Raw genomic sequence first — 17904 nt, 5'->3', positions numbered from 1 at the left:
AACAGAATAGATTATATGTCAGTGACCATTGTGCAAAAAATGTCAGATCTGCGTTTGTCATCAGAAATGGTTATATTGATTTTATTAAGTGTTTCAAGATCAATGATGTGCTGTATTTGAAAATTAACACTCCTAAAAATTAGCATACGGGGGTTTCTCTATCTAGATGAAACTATACAACAAAGCAGCATCAAAATTAAATAAAACTTATTTAATGTCTTTTGAGATAAAGCATTAAATGTTCATTTGTATTGAACCTACCTTGTATTCTGCAATGAAAGTCATATTGCAACATCCTAATTCATCATCATCATCATCTCTCTGAACCAACCATCAGGCTGCCTGTTTAATAATGTAGACCAAACCAACTGGCAAAGTCATCCCTGGAGAGAAAACAAAAAAACATACAGCAAGAATACTATTTTTATTAGCTTTTCAAATCACTGACACAGCGTAAATGCAGGCGCTGGAGCTTTTCTCTTTTTTAGTGAGGAAAATCAATTTAACAGTGTCCCCGCAGTTCAGTACAACGTTTCATCTGAGTTCTTACCATTAAGTCAATTGTTAACCCCCTGGCCAATATAGCATTCAAGTTACAATGCAATTTCAGCACATGCTTTAAATGCTTTGGTTCAACAGGGACATAGCTTTCTAGTATCAACACTTCCTTATCAACACTGTGAATTTCCCTATTAATTCTATATTTTGGAGATTAGAAAAACATTAACAGTTACTCATCTTAGTTAGTATCTTCTGCATTAGCTATGCAGTCTAATAAAATTTCCATTAAAATGTTTGTTCACATGTGGTAGAAAAATTACTGTAACGAAAGGGAACTTTTGTTTAACAGACAAAAGAGTGAATTAAAAGAAGCAGGTGTAATAGTATAGCATGGAAAAAAAGACAATATGTGAAAAAATAGCTGCTAAATTCTCAAGGCAGGAATCTGAGAAAAACAACACTTCAACCAGAAAAGGCTGACTGTCTTTCTTAATATGCAAGAGTAGAATGAGTATTTGGGCATTTTGGGGTAGAAATGTGTCTTAAAGACATAAAGACTTTGGCTTTAAAAGTTCTTTCAGAACAGGTAGCAACTGAAAAAGGAAGAGGAATCACGAAGATGTTAATTGTGCATACAGAGCTTTAAAGAGTTGACAAGGAGAGACTCTCATTCTGTTTTTCCTATTCACTTTGCCCTGGTCTGTGTTAACCTGAGACAATAATTTGTGAAGCTGAGGGTTTCCAGAGTGCAAAATACTTTGGCGTTGTACACAGGAGACAGAGGCATGATAAATGTAAAATATTTCAAATGGAAGCACTTATCTGGAATAGAAAAGAAATAGTACCCCCTTATTTCCTAACTTAGTCCACCTTCCCACTACCGATCATTGCCTGATTTGTCTTACAAGCTCTGCTAAGGAACACAGCTTGCAATACTAGTCATACCTCCAAAAGTTTTGGCTGTGCTCTGGAATTGTCCCAGTGAGTACTTTCTCTTACTTAAAAAGAAAGAAAAAATAGTAAGTGGCCATTTACACTAAAGCCTGCAATTTTGGAGAAGAAAGGTTTTAAGACTTTTCAAAAACGTTTACTCTATATATGGCCCGAAATGGTTTTGGAAATTTGAGTCCCAAAGCTAACAGTAAACAAAGCTGCTGTTTGCTAGATAGATTCTTGTGCAAACCTTACACTCTACAGTGAAGACTGATTCTTGGGTAAAAGTACATCTAAGTGGAGAGGGAACCCAGAAATGACAAGAGCCAGGGTGCACTAATTGGTAACAGGTTCATAACAAAGTGGTTCTTAACATGTAATTAAGAGGTGGGCCTCCTTTCCATGGTATACTGCAAATACAAAAAGTTTATGCAGGTTTGAAGAGAGACTTGACAACCTAATAGAAGAAAAATCCATCAAGGTTCACTGAATGAACAGGAATCAGCTCTGCTTCAGGAAGTCCTTGAGCTGCAATTGATTAAAGCCCTGGAGAGTATCAGTCTGCCCTGTGCTCTTCCCCAAGGTAGCTGCAGCTGCTGGCTCATCTTTTTATGGATCTCCCTTTTCTGTCCACAAGCATATTTCTATCCTTCTATCCACAAACAAGTTGCCATTCTCTCAGCATGAGAAACAACATAACAATTTGGCTATTAGCCTTCACTAGTTGTGTTCTAGTATATGCCTGCAGAATACACGAGGATGTAATCTTGCAAGTAAGAATGAAGCCAATTTTTAGGAAATTATGCCTAACAAAACTGCATCAATAATTTGAATGCTGTAACTTTATTGCTCAAAGGATGTCCACACCACAGCGTCAGCACGTATAGGGATACCACACAGGCACAGCTTGCACCACCCCTGTGCTGCCACGACTTTGCAGCAGCAAAGCCCCTTTTGCCAGCAGTAGCTGCTGTTGTCTCATAACAAAAAGGTCTGAAAAAGGCTTCAAGGCATAAAATAAATTCTTAATGATGTTGCCCACTTTAACAACTCATTGAGGGTGTAGATATTAGCCAGATCCAACTGTCACACACCACCAGGCTTGAAAAAGCCATGATCTGTCTGGATAAAATCTTAAAGAGCACAAAGAGAGCTCTAAGGGCTCTGGCAGAGGAAGGAAAACTCAGCTGGCTGTTTAACTTGTGTTAGCTACCCAGATATTACTTCTGTCTCATTTAAGCTGCTTTCAGAGGAAGAGAAAAAGAAAATTCACAACTGCAGCTGAAGTGACACAGCAGTAACAAACATCAGCTCTCTCCATGGGAAGCAAGGTATTGTATTTGTCACAGCTAATCTTACGAAAAGGCTGTCAGCTGAAAGCAGATGCTGTCATGGGGTTCCCTCAACAGCCAGGTGAGTAAACAAAATGAATGGGAATTCCTGCCTAGACAACACCTGTTTCTTCGTTTTGACCCACTCCCTCTCCCCTCCCCAAGAAGCCCTTCAGCACCTGCGCCCCACGCAGCTGGGCACCCGTGCTTCCCCAGCCCTCCGTACGCAACACGTTTTGCTGTCTCATTTTGTCTACCACATCGGAGTCAACCCACCTGAAGATTTCTAATCCTGGCTGTGTGCTGTGGAGGGACAAAGGCCTCCAGCACGGCGAGACTGCATTTCACATGAAAAATATGTGCATTAACTGACTTAGCCGTGAGTTCTTGAAACTCTGGGGAACCGAAGGAGACTCCACATACTCTCCTTTTTTTCCTTTTTAAAAGAATAGCCTAACGCATCGTATGACAGTTGCTTCCCAAAATGCACCCACAAGAAATTTAATTACAAATGTTTTTTCTCCCTTCATAATCACTACATGAGGAACATACGCATAAGGCAATCCAGAATATTTCTGCTGTTAGGGTGCTTTGCTCCTTCAACAAACTGAAAATGCTCCACGGAAACACCAACGTAGAGAAAGACAAGCAATTACAGTACTTACATTATTTGTTTCTGGGTTTTATGTGCATTTAGCAGCACAAAAAGCCCTCCATCACTGGAGGAAGCTGTTCGTATCCTCACCACAAACTATAATGTTTCTGGCTTTAACTATGCTTTACTGAACAATTAAATACATGCTAAAGAATTAAGAATATAGACAGATTTATAAAACACAATCATCAGAATTGAGAAACAGGGATTCAAGTAAAAATCTTTGTCCAGCCTGACATGCATTTGCCTGTTTTCCTCCTAGCCTTTTCCCCCAACACCACTCGTCTCTTCTTCCACCAGCCTCTGCTTCCGCTCCTGGACGGATTCTTGTTTCCACCATTTCTTCCCTTACGTCTTTTCCCTCTCCCTCCTTACCTCCTTTAAAGTGAGTATGAAAGAAACACTTTTAGCCAACTCAGTCTGCTAGGCCTAAATCCTTAGTAATTTCACTGTGGCTTGTGGACTTCATGAATAATGAGACCCCATGTCACCAGAAACCTGACCAGACTCTTTTCCATCATCTCCTGTCACCACAAGAGTTTAGGAGCACTCCTGAAGGAGACGGCCAGCCAAGCCAGTCTGGTATTAAGGCTAAACTCTTTTCCAGCCACAAGAAAGCTGAAGTCACAAGAAAAGTTCTGAGCCACAAGAAAGCTCAGAACTTCTCAGCAGAGAGAAAATCTGGTTTCACTGTACCAGGAAAACCGCAGGTTTGGGGAGCTGGCAGGTGAGGTCTGGTGGGACCCCACCTTCCCACCTGGGAGGCGCATCAGATGCAGGCTGTGAAAGAGCCGAGCGCCTTCCTACCAGCTGCCTGCGACATGGCTCTGTTCACTGGTGCAGATTGTTAAAGGTCAGAACAAGGAAAAAAAGTCTTTTCTGGAAGTTAGCAATTGTGCTTGTCCTTTGGATTGCACATCCCAAACGCGAGTGTTATGGCCTGGACTCACTTTAAATCCACCATGTAAGCAGTCAGAGCTTGCGCCCTCTCAGGTTGCTTGTGCCCAGTCTGAACATAACCAGCGAGTAGCAAGGACAATGGATAAAAATTAGGCATTGAAATCCAAAATTCATAACTCACTGATGAAATATGTGATTGCCAAGGCACTGAAATCCTCTGAGAACCAGGCCGTAACTGAACCTTACCTGAATCAGTGTAATTGAATTACACTGATTCTTACACTCCACTGAAACTGGAATGTAATCATCTTCACAGACTTCTTTGGATCATGCAAGTATTTGCAAGCTAGAGGTCTCAATTTACAGCTGTTTGATAAACATTAAAATTAGTAACAATTTCAGGTGCAAAATACTAAGGAGCAATTGCTGCTAAAATCAGAGCTCTGAAGCTGCATTAGCACATTTGAAGCCATCCATGCTCCCGTGGATCTGATATAGGGGTGCCAACTTTTGCTGATAGAGCAAGTGATCATCAGTGGCAGCAATAAAAGGCTGTTTCAATTCTGAACTGTTCTGTGGATGAACTTCCAGTTGAGCTGGCTGGGCACATCTACAACAGCAGCGTTCACTGGGGACGCTGGGTGTGGTAAAGCAAAACTCATACTGCTGAAGGAGCCCAGCAAGTCACACCAAACCAAGAAAGAGAGAATAAGCAGTATCTAGGGACTACTAGTAAGAAGAGGATGAAGGAGGTGTGGCCCTAAACCCCCAGGCACTGAGTCATATCTCTTTCTTAATTTTTGCCCCTTTCCTCGGCTCCATGCAGCCACACAATACTCCATTTCTGCAGGACTACATCACATGGGTTTGCCAAAGGAAAAAAAATTCCAAGCTTGTTTTTCACAAAGAAAATAGGGTTGTCCTCTTAAACTACAACCAGCAAAGCAGCAATTCCTACAGCTCCTTCCTGCTTTTATGCACAGGGATATTAGGAAGAGATTTCAGTACTTTTTCAAAGGTTTTAGACGCTAGCACTTAAAAAAAAATTATGATGTAGAGGACAGAATCACTTTGAAATAAAAGTATTCTGAGGACAAAGCACCAGTGCTTATTGCACTTGGGTGCCTCATGACATGTTGGGCGACAGGAATCCATGCTGGAATGACTGTGCTCAGCGAGGGGAGCAGGGTGCGGACCTTGCTGCCCACCCAGGGTGTCAGAGTGGAGAAGCTCTGACGTATCCTCTTTGATACACAAGTCTTCTTGAAAGTTCATCAAAGGGCCCAAGCTGCCTCAGATCAAAAAAAACAAATTGGAAAAAACTGCTAAAAATGCACAGGATCCAGTAGTCCCAGGGCAGTGGCAAAAAAGCAGTATTAATCAGTGTCACCTCATTGTACTAAGAAAATAGTCTCTCTTTGGTTAGCCAAGACAACATTATGATTATAATGATTCTTTTAATGTTTAGAATATTTTACTGTTCTAGAGAGGGAATGCAGAGATAGAGCTTGCTTAATTTATGACAGAGATTCCATGACTCGGATCCCACGATAGCAGGGATCTACACTTGCAGACCTGTCTTGCACTCCAGCATAATTGGGCCTATTATCATCTTGCTTTTCACTCCCTCAAACAAAGTTTCTTTTGTTTTAGTAAATTAACCAACACCTGTCTATACAGAATAATGGGGATCTTTGCCCTCCCTTATTGATTTCTGCAGAGGGGAGGGGGAAAAAAAAGGATATTCAATCCCCATCCCAGCCCACCCAGGAATTAAGACTGCTTAGAGGGTCTAAATAAAATGAAAGATGAACAACATGTTTGTTAGATGTAATAATGTATGCCCATATGGAAGGAATAGCTAAACTGTCCTTTCCCGTGAAAGAAACTGAACAGATTGCCTAGAAATAGGCAGCTCCCGTTCCCTTTACTGAGGGAAGTAAATGCCATCCAGATGGAAATTATCAAATGGATCAAACAGCTACATTTTATTCCCAAATGATCTTTGTTGTACTTATCACTCATTATACCAGGAAAACTCTTTTTGCTGTATCCCAAGCACATTTAAGAGAATATTATTTATTATATGCTCATTCAAAATATTCTGTACCGAAGGTTGCCCTGATGAGATATTGATCTTGTCACACAAAATGGGGGAGAAGAAAAGTGTCCTTCCTAATGGGAACATTCATTTAAGATCTCTGAGTGTCCTTCCTAATGGGAACATTCATTTAAGATCTCTGGAATCTGTTAATTCCCATTAAGTCCAACACATGACTGAGGATTACACTGTCCTTGTGGCGCAGCAGTCAATTCTGCAGTCGCTTCCTGATGCCTACGGTGACAAAAAGCCTTTTCAACAGTCCTATCGCTTGCCAGGTTTTACGAAGGTGAATGTTACCAAGTCCCAGTGAAACCACCTTGAGGTTCTTCAGCTACTTTTATTTATCCTGTCCCATGGGTAAATATTTCAATTGGAAATTTGCACTGAATAAAAACAAAATTTAAAAATCACAAAGAATCCTCATCTTTGGCCTTATATGATTATATATGGCATGTATAATCAAGTTCAATAATTTAGGGGACATTTTCAAAGACATAAGAGGAGTTAGTTACCAACTAATATGGAAAGGCAATGAAATCTGGATACCTAATGCCTTCTTAAGACTTTGAAAAATCTCCATGACATTTTATGTGGTAAAAATCATATTTGTTTAAACATATCCTCCTATAAATTTCTAATTATGTTCATGGATGTTTATCTCTTATCCTATTGAGTTATATAAGCTCTGGCTATATATTTTGTTACAATATGATTTGCTTTTAGCCTGAAAACCTACAGCAGCACAGGTACAGTCTTTTATGAGGACATGAAACTGTTAACAGCTGTGGTGGAGTGACAGGATTAGATCAAGAGCATGTAATCTAACTGGGCCACGTAACATTACCTTTTATTTCACATTAATCATTGAACATGAGTTCAACTTGTGTCATAGGTCTATCAGGTGGGCCTATAAATTAAGTAATAAATTAGAAGTTGATTTTTTTAATGTTGTGGTCATTAACTGATACCACTGAGTTCAGCTGCAGCAATCCAAAAATACCAAGGATCCCACAGCTTGATGGGCAGAAGGCTCCCAGGGCCTGAAGTCCATGTGACTGATGTTTTATTCTCTTTGAGTGTTGATGGATGGGTATCAGCTTTGCAATGGCTGGGGATGTAATGACTTAGCTGCCAAGGGAAAACACAGTGGGTCGACTGACTGTAGGAGCATTATAAACTCTCTGCCAAGGGACAGAAGGGAGGGGAGACCCCTATGCAAAGGGGTCCCAATGTAAAGCACGCAGATGGAAATGCAGTTCCTTCCACTGATAATCAAGGAGCAGATTGACAAGCAGATTCAGACATTTTGTACAACACTCTGACTTGGTAATCAGTCCCAAAACAATTGTTCTGAAGCAGGAAGGATCCCCTGATGTTAAGCTTCCAGAGTATCCAGTTGAGATGCACAAACCAATATATTGCTATGACCTCTGTTCAACTGAGAGCTCAAAAGTGGTAATTCATAGTAGGACATATATGATGACATTTCAAATAAGTCTTACAGGCAAGACAACCTCTTCTGAGGGAAAAGCTAGGCTAGGAAATAAAATATGGATGTTTTTACATTCAAAAAGGCTCACATTTATCCACATCAGAAGTTATTACTCCTAATAATACTGCTAAGGCAATTGTCTTATTCATATCCCATTTGTCTATAAAAGGCTTAATTTACAATGTACCCCAGTACTGCAGAAGAAAGTGGGTTTATTTCAAAATAGAAAAGGAGTGTTTATTTTCATGCTAGAGTTTAGAATTTTTTTTTCAATTACTATTATTAAACTCAAGCAGAGCCTTCTTCTCAAAATGGTTTATTAAACTGAAAGATGTGTCTTGACAATCACATTATTCTCTCCCCAGCATCCAGTTTGCCAGTGCAAAGAGCAGTGCTCATTCTTAGCAGACATGTCATTTTCGGGAGACTTGCAGGAATTTGAGCGATTGCTTTTAATTTAGGAGCAGCAGAAACTACTTCCCTCCTTTACACTCTGTAAAGCTCCCAAGGAAGCATACCAACAAGGATTTGTTTTAATATCACCTTACTTAGGACACAGAAATTAAGAAGAACACAAAAGAGGTCAGAAGCCCTCTAAAGGAAACACATGTGCTTATGTGATTTCCCAGGAGAATGGCAGCACTGCAGGTACTAATCCACTGAAGAAAACTCTCCACAGCTCAGGCTGAATCCATGTGTTTGAATACACTATTTTATAAGTTGTTGCCCTCTCTTCTGCATTGTCCTATTTTACACTATCCAAGGAGAAGCACGCACAACTAAAAGAGGAGAGCACAGTTCACAGATAAAGAACAGTGAATCCATCTTATTTTTATGCAAAAGCTCCCAAGTATTAGCACCAGGCACGGCATATGCTCAACGCCTTACTTGATGAATGCTGTCTTTGATCTCCCGGGGCCTCAGGAGAATTTGTCAGGTCAACAAGGCTTCAGATCTACATACACATTTTATGTCCTATTTAATATATTTTTAAACTGGTACCTAAACATCTTACAGTGAATCCAACAGTTGGTGACTATAAATTAAGACAAAACTATATAGTTTATCCAAGGTATAAGTACAAAGGAAAAGTCCTCAGGCAGAATGTTCAAAAAACACAAGAGAGAACTTGTGTTCTCTCTAGAGAACAACACAAAAGAGAGGTTCCCAAGAACCTCTAGAACAACACAAGAGGGAGGTTCCCAAGTGTTAATGTCCATTACCTCTTATGAGAAGGCTAGTCCAGTGTTTAGAGTCACCTAGGACACAGGAGGAAGATTTTAAGTCTTTGTCCTGCTAGGCACTACCAGATTGCCACAACCAAGTCCCATATGACCTTGGTCACATTAACTACTAAAGTACTTTGGGTGGGAATCACCTTCCCTTTCTACTGCAGTGTAGAACACTGCAGGGACAACTGAGGGACAGTTGTCTGCAACTGTCTCAGTTGTCTTCTGCCGGGACAACTGAGGCAGTCCCCCTCCACTGGTCTTTATAGTCAGTGAGTTGAAAAGGCACCTCTAGAGCGCAGATCATCTTGCCCATTTTAGACCTACATTATGATGAGATGAATCCTGTCCTGTAGATCAAGTGCTGATTTCTCTTCATGACTGAGACTAACTCAGATTTATACATGTTCCAAGGAATCCCACTCCCTAGAGCATGAATTAAGCTTAGTTCCTAAACACATGATAACAAACTCCCTGCCTGGGAGGCAGACATCTGACAGTCACTGCTGTGAAGGTCTGCAGTGTTGGCTGAGCTGTAAGCAATGAAGAGCTTAATTCTGTAACCTAGTAAAGATGTCGTGTCACCTGAGAAAAGCCAGGAAATGTTGAGTCTATTGTCTGTCCACATGCAAAAGTCAGTGCAAATCCCAGTCTCACAGAGACATCTAAAAGGGGGACTATAGGAATGTGCTGGTCCGGGAAAGATGCAGATGTCAGATATAACAAGCAGTGATTTTTTCTGGCTCTTCTAAGCATCATCACACAAGGTACTTTCTGTTCTGAACCCAATTCAGACCACCTAACACACTGGACTTGTCCACACCAGTTGCAGCTTTGTTTCTCAGGTTTCAAAAACCTGAACAGGTTATTGGAGAGGCCAATAGCCTCTCCAACACTCACTCAGGGTCAACCACCTGCCAGACACCACTATTTCCCCAGAACTTCTTGCAGAGCTTCTTCTGTGATCATCTGCTCTTTAGCAGGTTCATTTTGACAGAAATGGTTTCAGGGATTTATCACTTGAGCAGCCACACTGACAGGTTTGAGGAGATGGCAATTTCTATTCATGGAGAGGAGGCAACGGGGCCATGATGAGCTATGAGAGGTAAATTAGGCGATTAAAACCTCTGCAGCCATCATAAAAAAAATACATGACCAAGAGGTCTACCTCCCAGCTCAGACTTAGGAATTGCCCTCCATGAGACCATGTCTTAATTTAGTGTTGATAATGCTCAGTGTGCTCTTAATTAAAGCTCTTTAGTTGGACCCTGGCTTCTCTACACCTCTGCTCACCAGCTAAAGGATACAGACAGCATACTTCTGCCTTGCAAAATGATGAGGTATCCAGATCAGATAGGAGCCATATAAAGTAGATTTGTTATTTATTTCTGCACAGCTCATGTACATCAGACAACCTGTCTGCTCATCCATAAACCGCCATTTGCAAAAGATCCACCATCCACAAAAGTTCTCTAACTAACTGTTCATTCAGGAGCCACATCATCTTGGTGATCATATCCAGCATAGAAAAAGCACATAGAATCGTAAGGGTGGCAGAGATGAGCATACCCCAGCCCCTCACTACCACAGAACAGCCACGTGATGGACTGCAGTTTTTCCGACAAATCAGCTCCTCTGAGAGAGACAAGAACAGCCTTCTGCCCCTCAAGCAAAGCTCCCTGCTCAAACAGTCACAAACTATCAGTACCCTCCAGCTAGGCAGCCTCACCCCTAGGTTTTAAAGCCCACTCACCAGAAGGGACTGTCTGCAGCCAGCTGGAAACAAAGATGTGGCTGCTGAGAGACAGAGTCCCCAGCCCACAGATGGGAAAGCAGAGAGGCAGCACCCAGCAGATGGTGGGGGCAAGGGAGGGCAACAAGAGACGGTCACGTTCGGCTGATCTGTGGCTTTCACTAAGGGTGAGAAAGAATTGCTCGCGACTTTCAGCCTCGGAGCCACGTTACAAAAATCGAGGAGTGTGCTCCAGGAGCTTCACACTTAAAGAAGGCTTTGCCAGACAGCCATATGCTGAGAAGCCATGGCACTTCAAAGGTTCTCACTCTTGTCCAAATACAATTAATACAAGTCTAACCCAAGCGAACTTCAAGGAATCCTTTACTGAATTTCCCCTTTACTCTGCTCCATGTTCTCACACCATGACCAACACTGCAGTGACTAGGCAGAACAGATAACATCTTCATTTCTAGGTAATTGTTGATTAAATGTTCCCAGTAACCCACCAGAGAAACAACTCTCTCTCCATCCTTAGATGTTTGACCTGATTCACTAATGGCTTGAACATAAACAGAGTTTCAGTGCCTGAGAAGCCAGGCTTCCAGCTGCTCTGGATCACCAGACTGAAACTGAGCCACTGTGGCAGCCTGGTGAACCTGACCCATCATCTGTAATAAGATCCTCTAGCTCTTTTTTTCTTTTTTTTTTTTAACTCTTCTTTTTAAGAGCTGCTTACTTCAGAAGTCATAACTTTTTCTCCCAAGAACTTGCCACACAACATTGAGCTTTCCAAAGGCAGATAGGTTATATTGCATGAAATACGACAGTGGTTACAGTTCAAGAGATCTTTAACACGGGTACAAGTCCGTCTAGCTTCCACTGTGGGAGCTCGGCATTTTCCCTAGTGGTGCCTAACTTCTACCCAGTAAAGGTTCAATAGTTTATGCATATAAAAGCAAGACAAAAATGTACTGAGAATATTTTATACAACCACTGATCTTTTTTCTTCCCCTCTTTCAGCAGCAAAAGAGACAATGGGGAGCTAAACTGCTCTAGGGCAAGTGTCCCCCATTGCCCTGGTCCCACTGTCATCTACACCTGGGCTGACAGGCGTAGCACGCAAGTGAGCTTCCTTCCAGTGGAAACTAGTGTATTTGGGAAAGGGAAGACAGATTGACACATACCTGGATTTTAACCTGCAGTGGAGTCAAGGTATAACCAGAACTTTCACTGCATAGTTTTAGCTTCCTCTTAACTTAATGTTAAAATTCAGTCTTTAAAATAATTTAAAAAAAAAAAAAGTCTCTTCTCATGTCCCTACTTCTATTAGCAAATCCCAAAGGAGAGAGGAAAAAAGAAAGGAAAAAAAAAGAGTTATATGCAGAAAGTGACTTCTCCCTATTATTTTATACTACCTTTATTTATTCCAAACCCAATGCAATTACACATATATAGATATATATATGCATATAAATGTTTTATACATATTTATATGTAAATGAACACATTATTCTATGGTTCACCATTATCCTGACTGATAGGATCAGAGCCACAGGCTGGGGAAAAACAATATTCCTAGCTAAATGTAACAGGCTTCTGCAAAGGTTTCTGAAATATTCCATTTTCTGTCCTAGCCCTTCCTGTTCTCTTTATTCCCAAGAAAAAGCTACTGCAAGAAAGATGGACTTAAGTCAATGCTACCAGCTGCCTGACCTGCTGAGAATATAGTTGTACAAACAGATGTGGGAGTTTCTTGGTTTAATCAGTCCGTAAGAGAAAGGTCTGGACTGTGGAAATCTTTCATGCATTATCTGGTTTTAATTAGGAGCTTTAATATCCATCAGCTTAAGGGCTAAATGAAAAGGCTGTTACTAAGAAGATATTAGATAGTGCTTTTACAAATCAGAATTGCTGCCCAAAAAATATAAACAGAAATTATTAAGGAATTACTAAATTATTACATAAAATTTAATCATGGGCAACTTGTTTTTGTTCTGACTCATACAAATATCAGTCCTGAGCATGGAACTGAGTTATCACAGGCTGAGCATCAGATCTGATCCCCAAATCTCTTATGTACATAAAAGCTTTTCATAGCACAAGACAAGCAATAGATGGCGAGTGGCAGGCTTCCAGAGCAACCCCTCTCCATTTTCTACAAATGTTTAATCTCCAGGAGAACCTAGAGTGGACACTGGCATTATTTACTTTAAAGAAACTGGGTTTTGCCATCTTCCCTAGTTTCCAGTGCCTTCCAGGCCTTCTCCAGCAGACCAGTTCTCAGAAGGATGCAGACCATGTTCCTTCCACTGATTCTCACCAAACCATGTCTGTTTTAGATGTTCCTAAAATGTAACTGGCAACTGACTTTATCTTTTCAACTTGCATAGTGAATTCTTGGTAGTTAAGTGAGACTGCAGGCACAGGTGAGTGTGTACAAAATACAGGGCAACTTATTATTTTTTAAATATTATGAATGCTATTTTCCTGAAAAATAAGAGGAATAGGAGTAGTCTAATACAAGAATTGCATTGACTAAAAAGACCTTTCTTAAAATACACATGCTCTGTCATTGTAGGTGTTCTGTTTCTTTTCATCTGAACATAAAAACTGGCTTTACATTCCCTGTTTATGACCTCTCCTGCCAGAGAAGAGCAAAACAGATAAAGCACAAGTGCAGGAGAATTATTAGTTTTCTTTGATTACATAAAACTTCTTGTTCAGTCTTGGAAAAAAGTGATGGATTTTTTTTTTCTTTATTTTTTTACACCTGTCATAGGAGAATGGCTATTCCTTCCAGTGGTTTTTGATTTTCAGATTCCAATTCCTCCCCCAAAGGGAGTACAAACTACTCTACAGTGCATTTGTAGCCTCAGGTACACCGTGAGTTTCCTTTTTAAGTTTACCTTTCACATGGCCTTTAGAAAGTACTAGGCACCATTTCAGGCTACTACTTCCATGTATTGCATTTATATTCTATTTGTAAGTAACATTTCTGTTAAAAATAGAGAGAAAAGAGATTACTTTGCTGCTAAAATGACATATTTTGACTTTAGTACTGGGGAATTCAAGTGTAGAAAAAAAGAACTGGGCAAATATGGTCTGAATATGTTACTAAACACTTGTTCGATGTGAACTATTGATCCTAGCAAATAGTCTTCTGTGCTGTTTCAAACAAGTTCTTTGTAAGTGGAAGAGCCTGAATGGGAAGCAGGCTCAGTGAGCGTCTGTCGGTAGGAAGCACACTGTCATCCAGCTTCCCTCCAAGTGTCCTGATCATCCAGTCAAGTGCAAATAATGCCATTCGGCTCGCGCGGGTCCATGGATGACAAACAGCAGATTGCAGGTGATTCAACACAAGTCAACTCTTCAGATGTATTCTGTAAGCACATTGCTACTGACCACCCTCACTTTCAAAAAACTCCAAATCATTTACAGAATAAGGGGCAATATTAATTATTCTGTACGAGTCACTCAGCAAGCTCAGACTCCCAAAGGACCTCAGCTTGGTAGGACACCAATATACAAACCATCTGGCCTGCCACTGTACGTCTTGGAGCTGATTTCTATAAATGACTGTGTTTAAAGAATTTGAAGGACCTTGTTTGATGGTGCAACGCATCATCTAATCTTCTTGTACATCAATTAGCGCGTAATTATTTGGCATAATCTGACTATCACTTCTCATTTGCCCATTCAGCAGTGGGAAAAAATGGAGTAGGACAGAGGTTTAAAAAAGAAAACCTTTAGCTGACCCACCTTTTCTAATGCTGTTGCATGCAGTACTCCAAACTTTGCTGTTAAATTATTAGCGTTCCTCCACTGTAGTGTCTAAAATCTTGCATTTTTACTTAAGAGAAATGAAAAGCAGCTGAAACAGCTGCCCAAATGACAGCTGTGGTATCTGCACATATTTAAACAATGCTTTGTAGTAGGAAGAATGGACGTCTTAAACAATTAAGAACACAAGGGGCTACAGGATTTTAACTGAAATTTGTGACTTGTGAAGCAAAGCTGCAAAGTGCCAGCACAGAATCCATTTGCCTGAGGAATTGCTTGAGTCCATTTTGCATTACAGTGCTTCCATGCAGTAATATGCTTTCAAGTGTCTGATCCCCCATCTACAGCTGTGTGTGTCTGCAGTCCTTGTTCAGGAAATTACTAATTCCAGCAGGAGGAAGAATGGGGCCAAATAACCTAATTAGCTTAAAATGAAGTCTGAAGAACATAGAAAGGGACTGGACTGAGAAAGTCTTAATTTCATGGTAAGTTACCATGGTCCCAATCACAAAGTAGATAGCTATGGTAAGATAACGAAGACTATCTTACCATCACAGAGTATTATTATTAATACCCTTATTATTAACAGACTTCATGTATTACAATCTGACCTCCAGCCTGAACTACCAGGTCCTGTATTTTACTGTCAGCAAGATAAAGCTCAAAAACCAGTTCTCATAAGTGCTAATTCTTAAAGCATCATTTTATCAATATAAAAGTTACCGTGTTAAATATTTACAAGTGTTTTCCACATAAAAATATCTTAACATTTAACAAGGCAGCTGGTGGCTGGGTATTAGGTATATCTGTCATCAGAAGTGCTGGCCAGGCATTAGGAAGAAGAGAAAGACACATGAGAGCAGAAGCCCAGATTTTGGAACCTCACCGGTGTCCCCTCTGCTTAGAGTGCTCCAAAACAGCACTTCCAGGCACTATTTCCCTGAGCTCCTGGTGTGTATTTTCTAAAGATATGTTGGATGAAGACCAATTCAGTTACTGCTGCAAGCAATTGCACTGCTACTTTACTGAGCAAATGAAGACGGGTTTCCCACAATAAAGTGTGTGTGCATTAATATTTCTTCAAAAGCATTTTGTTTTTGTACTATGAACCAACTAGGGTAATCAATGGAGGCAGAGGATGAGCACAGGAACAGTGACACATATTACCCTGTGTTAAAAATGCCCTCTTCTAATAAAAATAAAGATAGCTGGGAGATTTAAATAATGCAGGTTTTCCCAAAAGTATTAACTCGGTGGGGTTGCAATATAAATGACACTTTAGTGTTTTGGGGAATTGTCCTGGTTTCAGCTGGGATAGAGTTAATTTTCTTTATAGTAGCTAGTATGGGGCTGTGTTTTGGATTTGTGCTGGAAACAGTGTTGATAACAGGGATGTTTTAGTCGTTGCTAAGTAGAGCTTATACTCAATCAAGGACTTTTCAGCTTCCCATGCTCTGCCAGGTGCACAAGAAGCTGGGAGGGGACACGGCTGGGACAGCTGACCCCAGCTGCCCAAAGGGCTATTCCATACCACATGGCGTCATGCTCAGCATATAAAGCTGGGGAAGAAGAAGGAAGGGGGGACATTCGGAGTGATGGCGTTTGTCTTCCCAAGTAACCGTTACACGTGATGGAGCCCTGCTTTCCTGGAGATGGCTGAACACCTGCCTGCCCATGGGAAGCAGTGAATGAATTCCTTGTTTTGCTTTGCTTGCGTGCGTGGCTTTTGCTTTCCCTATTAAACTGTCTTTATCTCAACCCAGGAGTTTTCTCACTTTCACTCTTCCGATTCTCTCCCCCATCCCACCAGGGGGGAGTGAGTGAGTGGCTGTGTGGGGCTTAGTTGCCGGCTGGGGTTAAACCACAACAGTAATTTACAGCCATGCTCAGTTAAACTTCCCAGAGTCAACCAGCGTTAGTGCACACATGCACCTGCACAGACACATTCTTCCCTCCTCCCTCCCATAACCAGGATCCATCAAAGGTTCATGCAGCCCAGACCACATCTATTTCTGAGCCAGACTACGAGGAAGCACTGTCACAGCTGTGCTAGCGCAGGTGGCCTGGCACTGCATTCACTTCTCCCTGTTGTAGGTGTAGGGGTTTGGCAGCACAGGGTGCAGTCTGAATTATTGTGGCGGTGTGCTCCCCCCCGCCCCGCTCCCTGCACAAGCAGTAACCATCAGTGGGAGTCATCCTGATAGCTGCATCCAGCCTATGCTGGACCTTGAGGACGAATGGCAACAAAGTAGCCAAGGGCGGCCTGAAGCAGGGATCTAAACCTCTTGCTGATATGCAAATATGACCATAAGTCAACCATCTTACTCCTTAAATAGTGGACAGCCCAGGGCCCTTTGAGCTCTCCTGCACGGCAGCGGGCTGCACGCCAGGATCTCCCCTTGAGCAGGGACACCTCTCAAGGTTACTCCTCGAGGTTGAGAGATTCCTTGCCGCAACAGATCCTCGGTAAGTGACTAATAGCATGCTAAACTTTGAAATCTTAGCTAAGTGATATAAAGGATTGATTGCGCATATATAATCCTTTAGACATAAACCGTTGACCAAGTCTGGGACTAGGACTGGATCTAGCCGCACCTAGACTCCTCTCTGAGAAGGAGTTTAGAAAGCAAGGGGATCCTTCCGAACCTCATGACTCAACGGGAGGGTCTCCCTGACAGTTCTGTCTGACCCTGTCCTCTATGCAGTAAATAATCAAGCGTGCCTTGCCATCGCATCTTGTTAAAACACTGTCGCATTGAACTTTGTTAATTCCCTATTCTGTATCAATAAACTATATTTTTACTTCTCTCTTACAAGTGAAGTGCACTCTCACTCCATCCATGACCCATCTCTTGAACTCAGCTGTTACTGTACTCATGATGCCCAAGTGGTCACCTGAAGAAAGTGGTCGGGAACATGTCCAGTAAAACTACTCAAGTTAAGCTGCAATTTGAATAAGGAGCTTAAAAGTAACAATTGAAGGATGCTATTTTACGAATACTACCACCTACAGGAATGAATATATTGAGTACCGTGGTGTAGGTCAGCAGGATAACAAAAAAAACCCCCATCCCAAAACCCCAAAAAACCTGAACGCTTCTGCCGCCCCAAATGCCAAGACACTAAAGAAACACTAACAGCAAAACTACTCCCAGATTTCTGTAAAATGTGTTTCTAGGAAGTCCATGACACACCATTTCCTTAAGTTCCAGAGGAAACAGTTAGGCAAGCCAGATGTTCTTTC

The sequence above is a fragment of the Ciconia boyciana genome, chromosome 5 (genome assembly GCF_034638445.1).
Source record: "Ciconia boyciana chromosome 5, ASM3463844v1, whole genome shotgun sequence".
Lineage (NCBI taxonomy): Eukaryota > Metazoa > Chordata > Aves > Ciconiiformes > Ciconiidae > Ciconia > Ciconia boyciana.
This window is presented reverse-complemented; position numbering follows the sequence as displayed.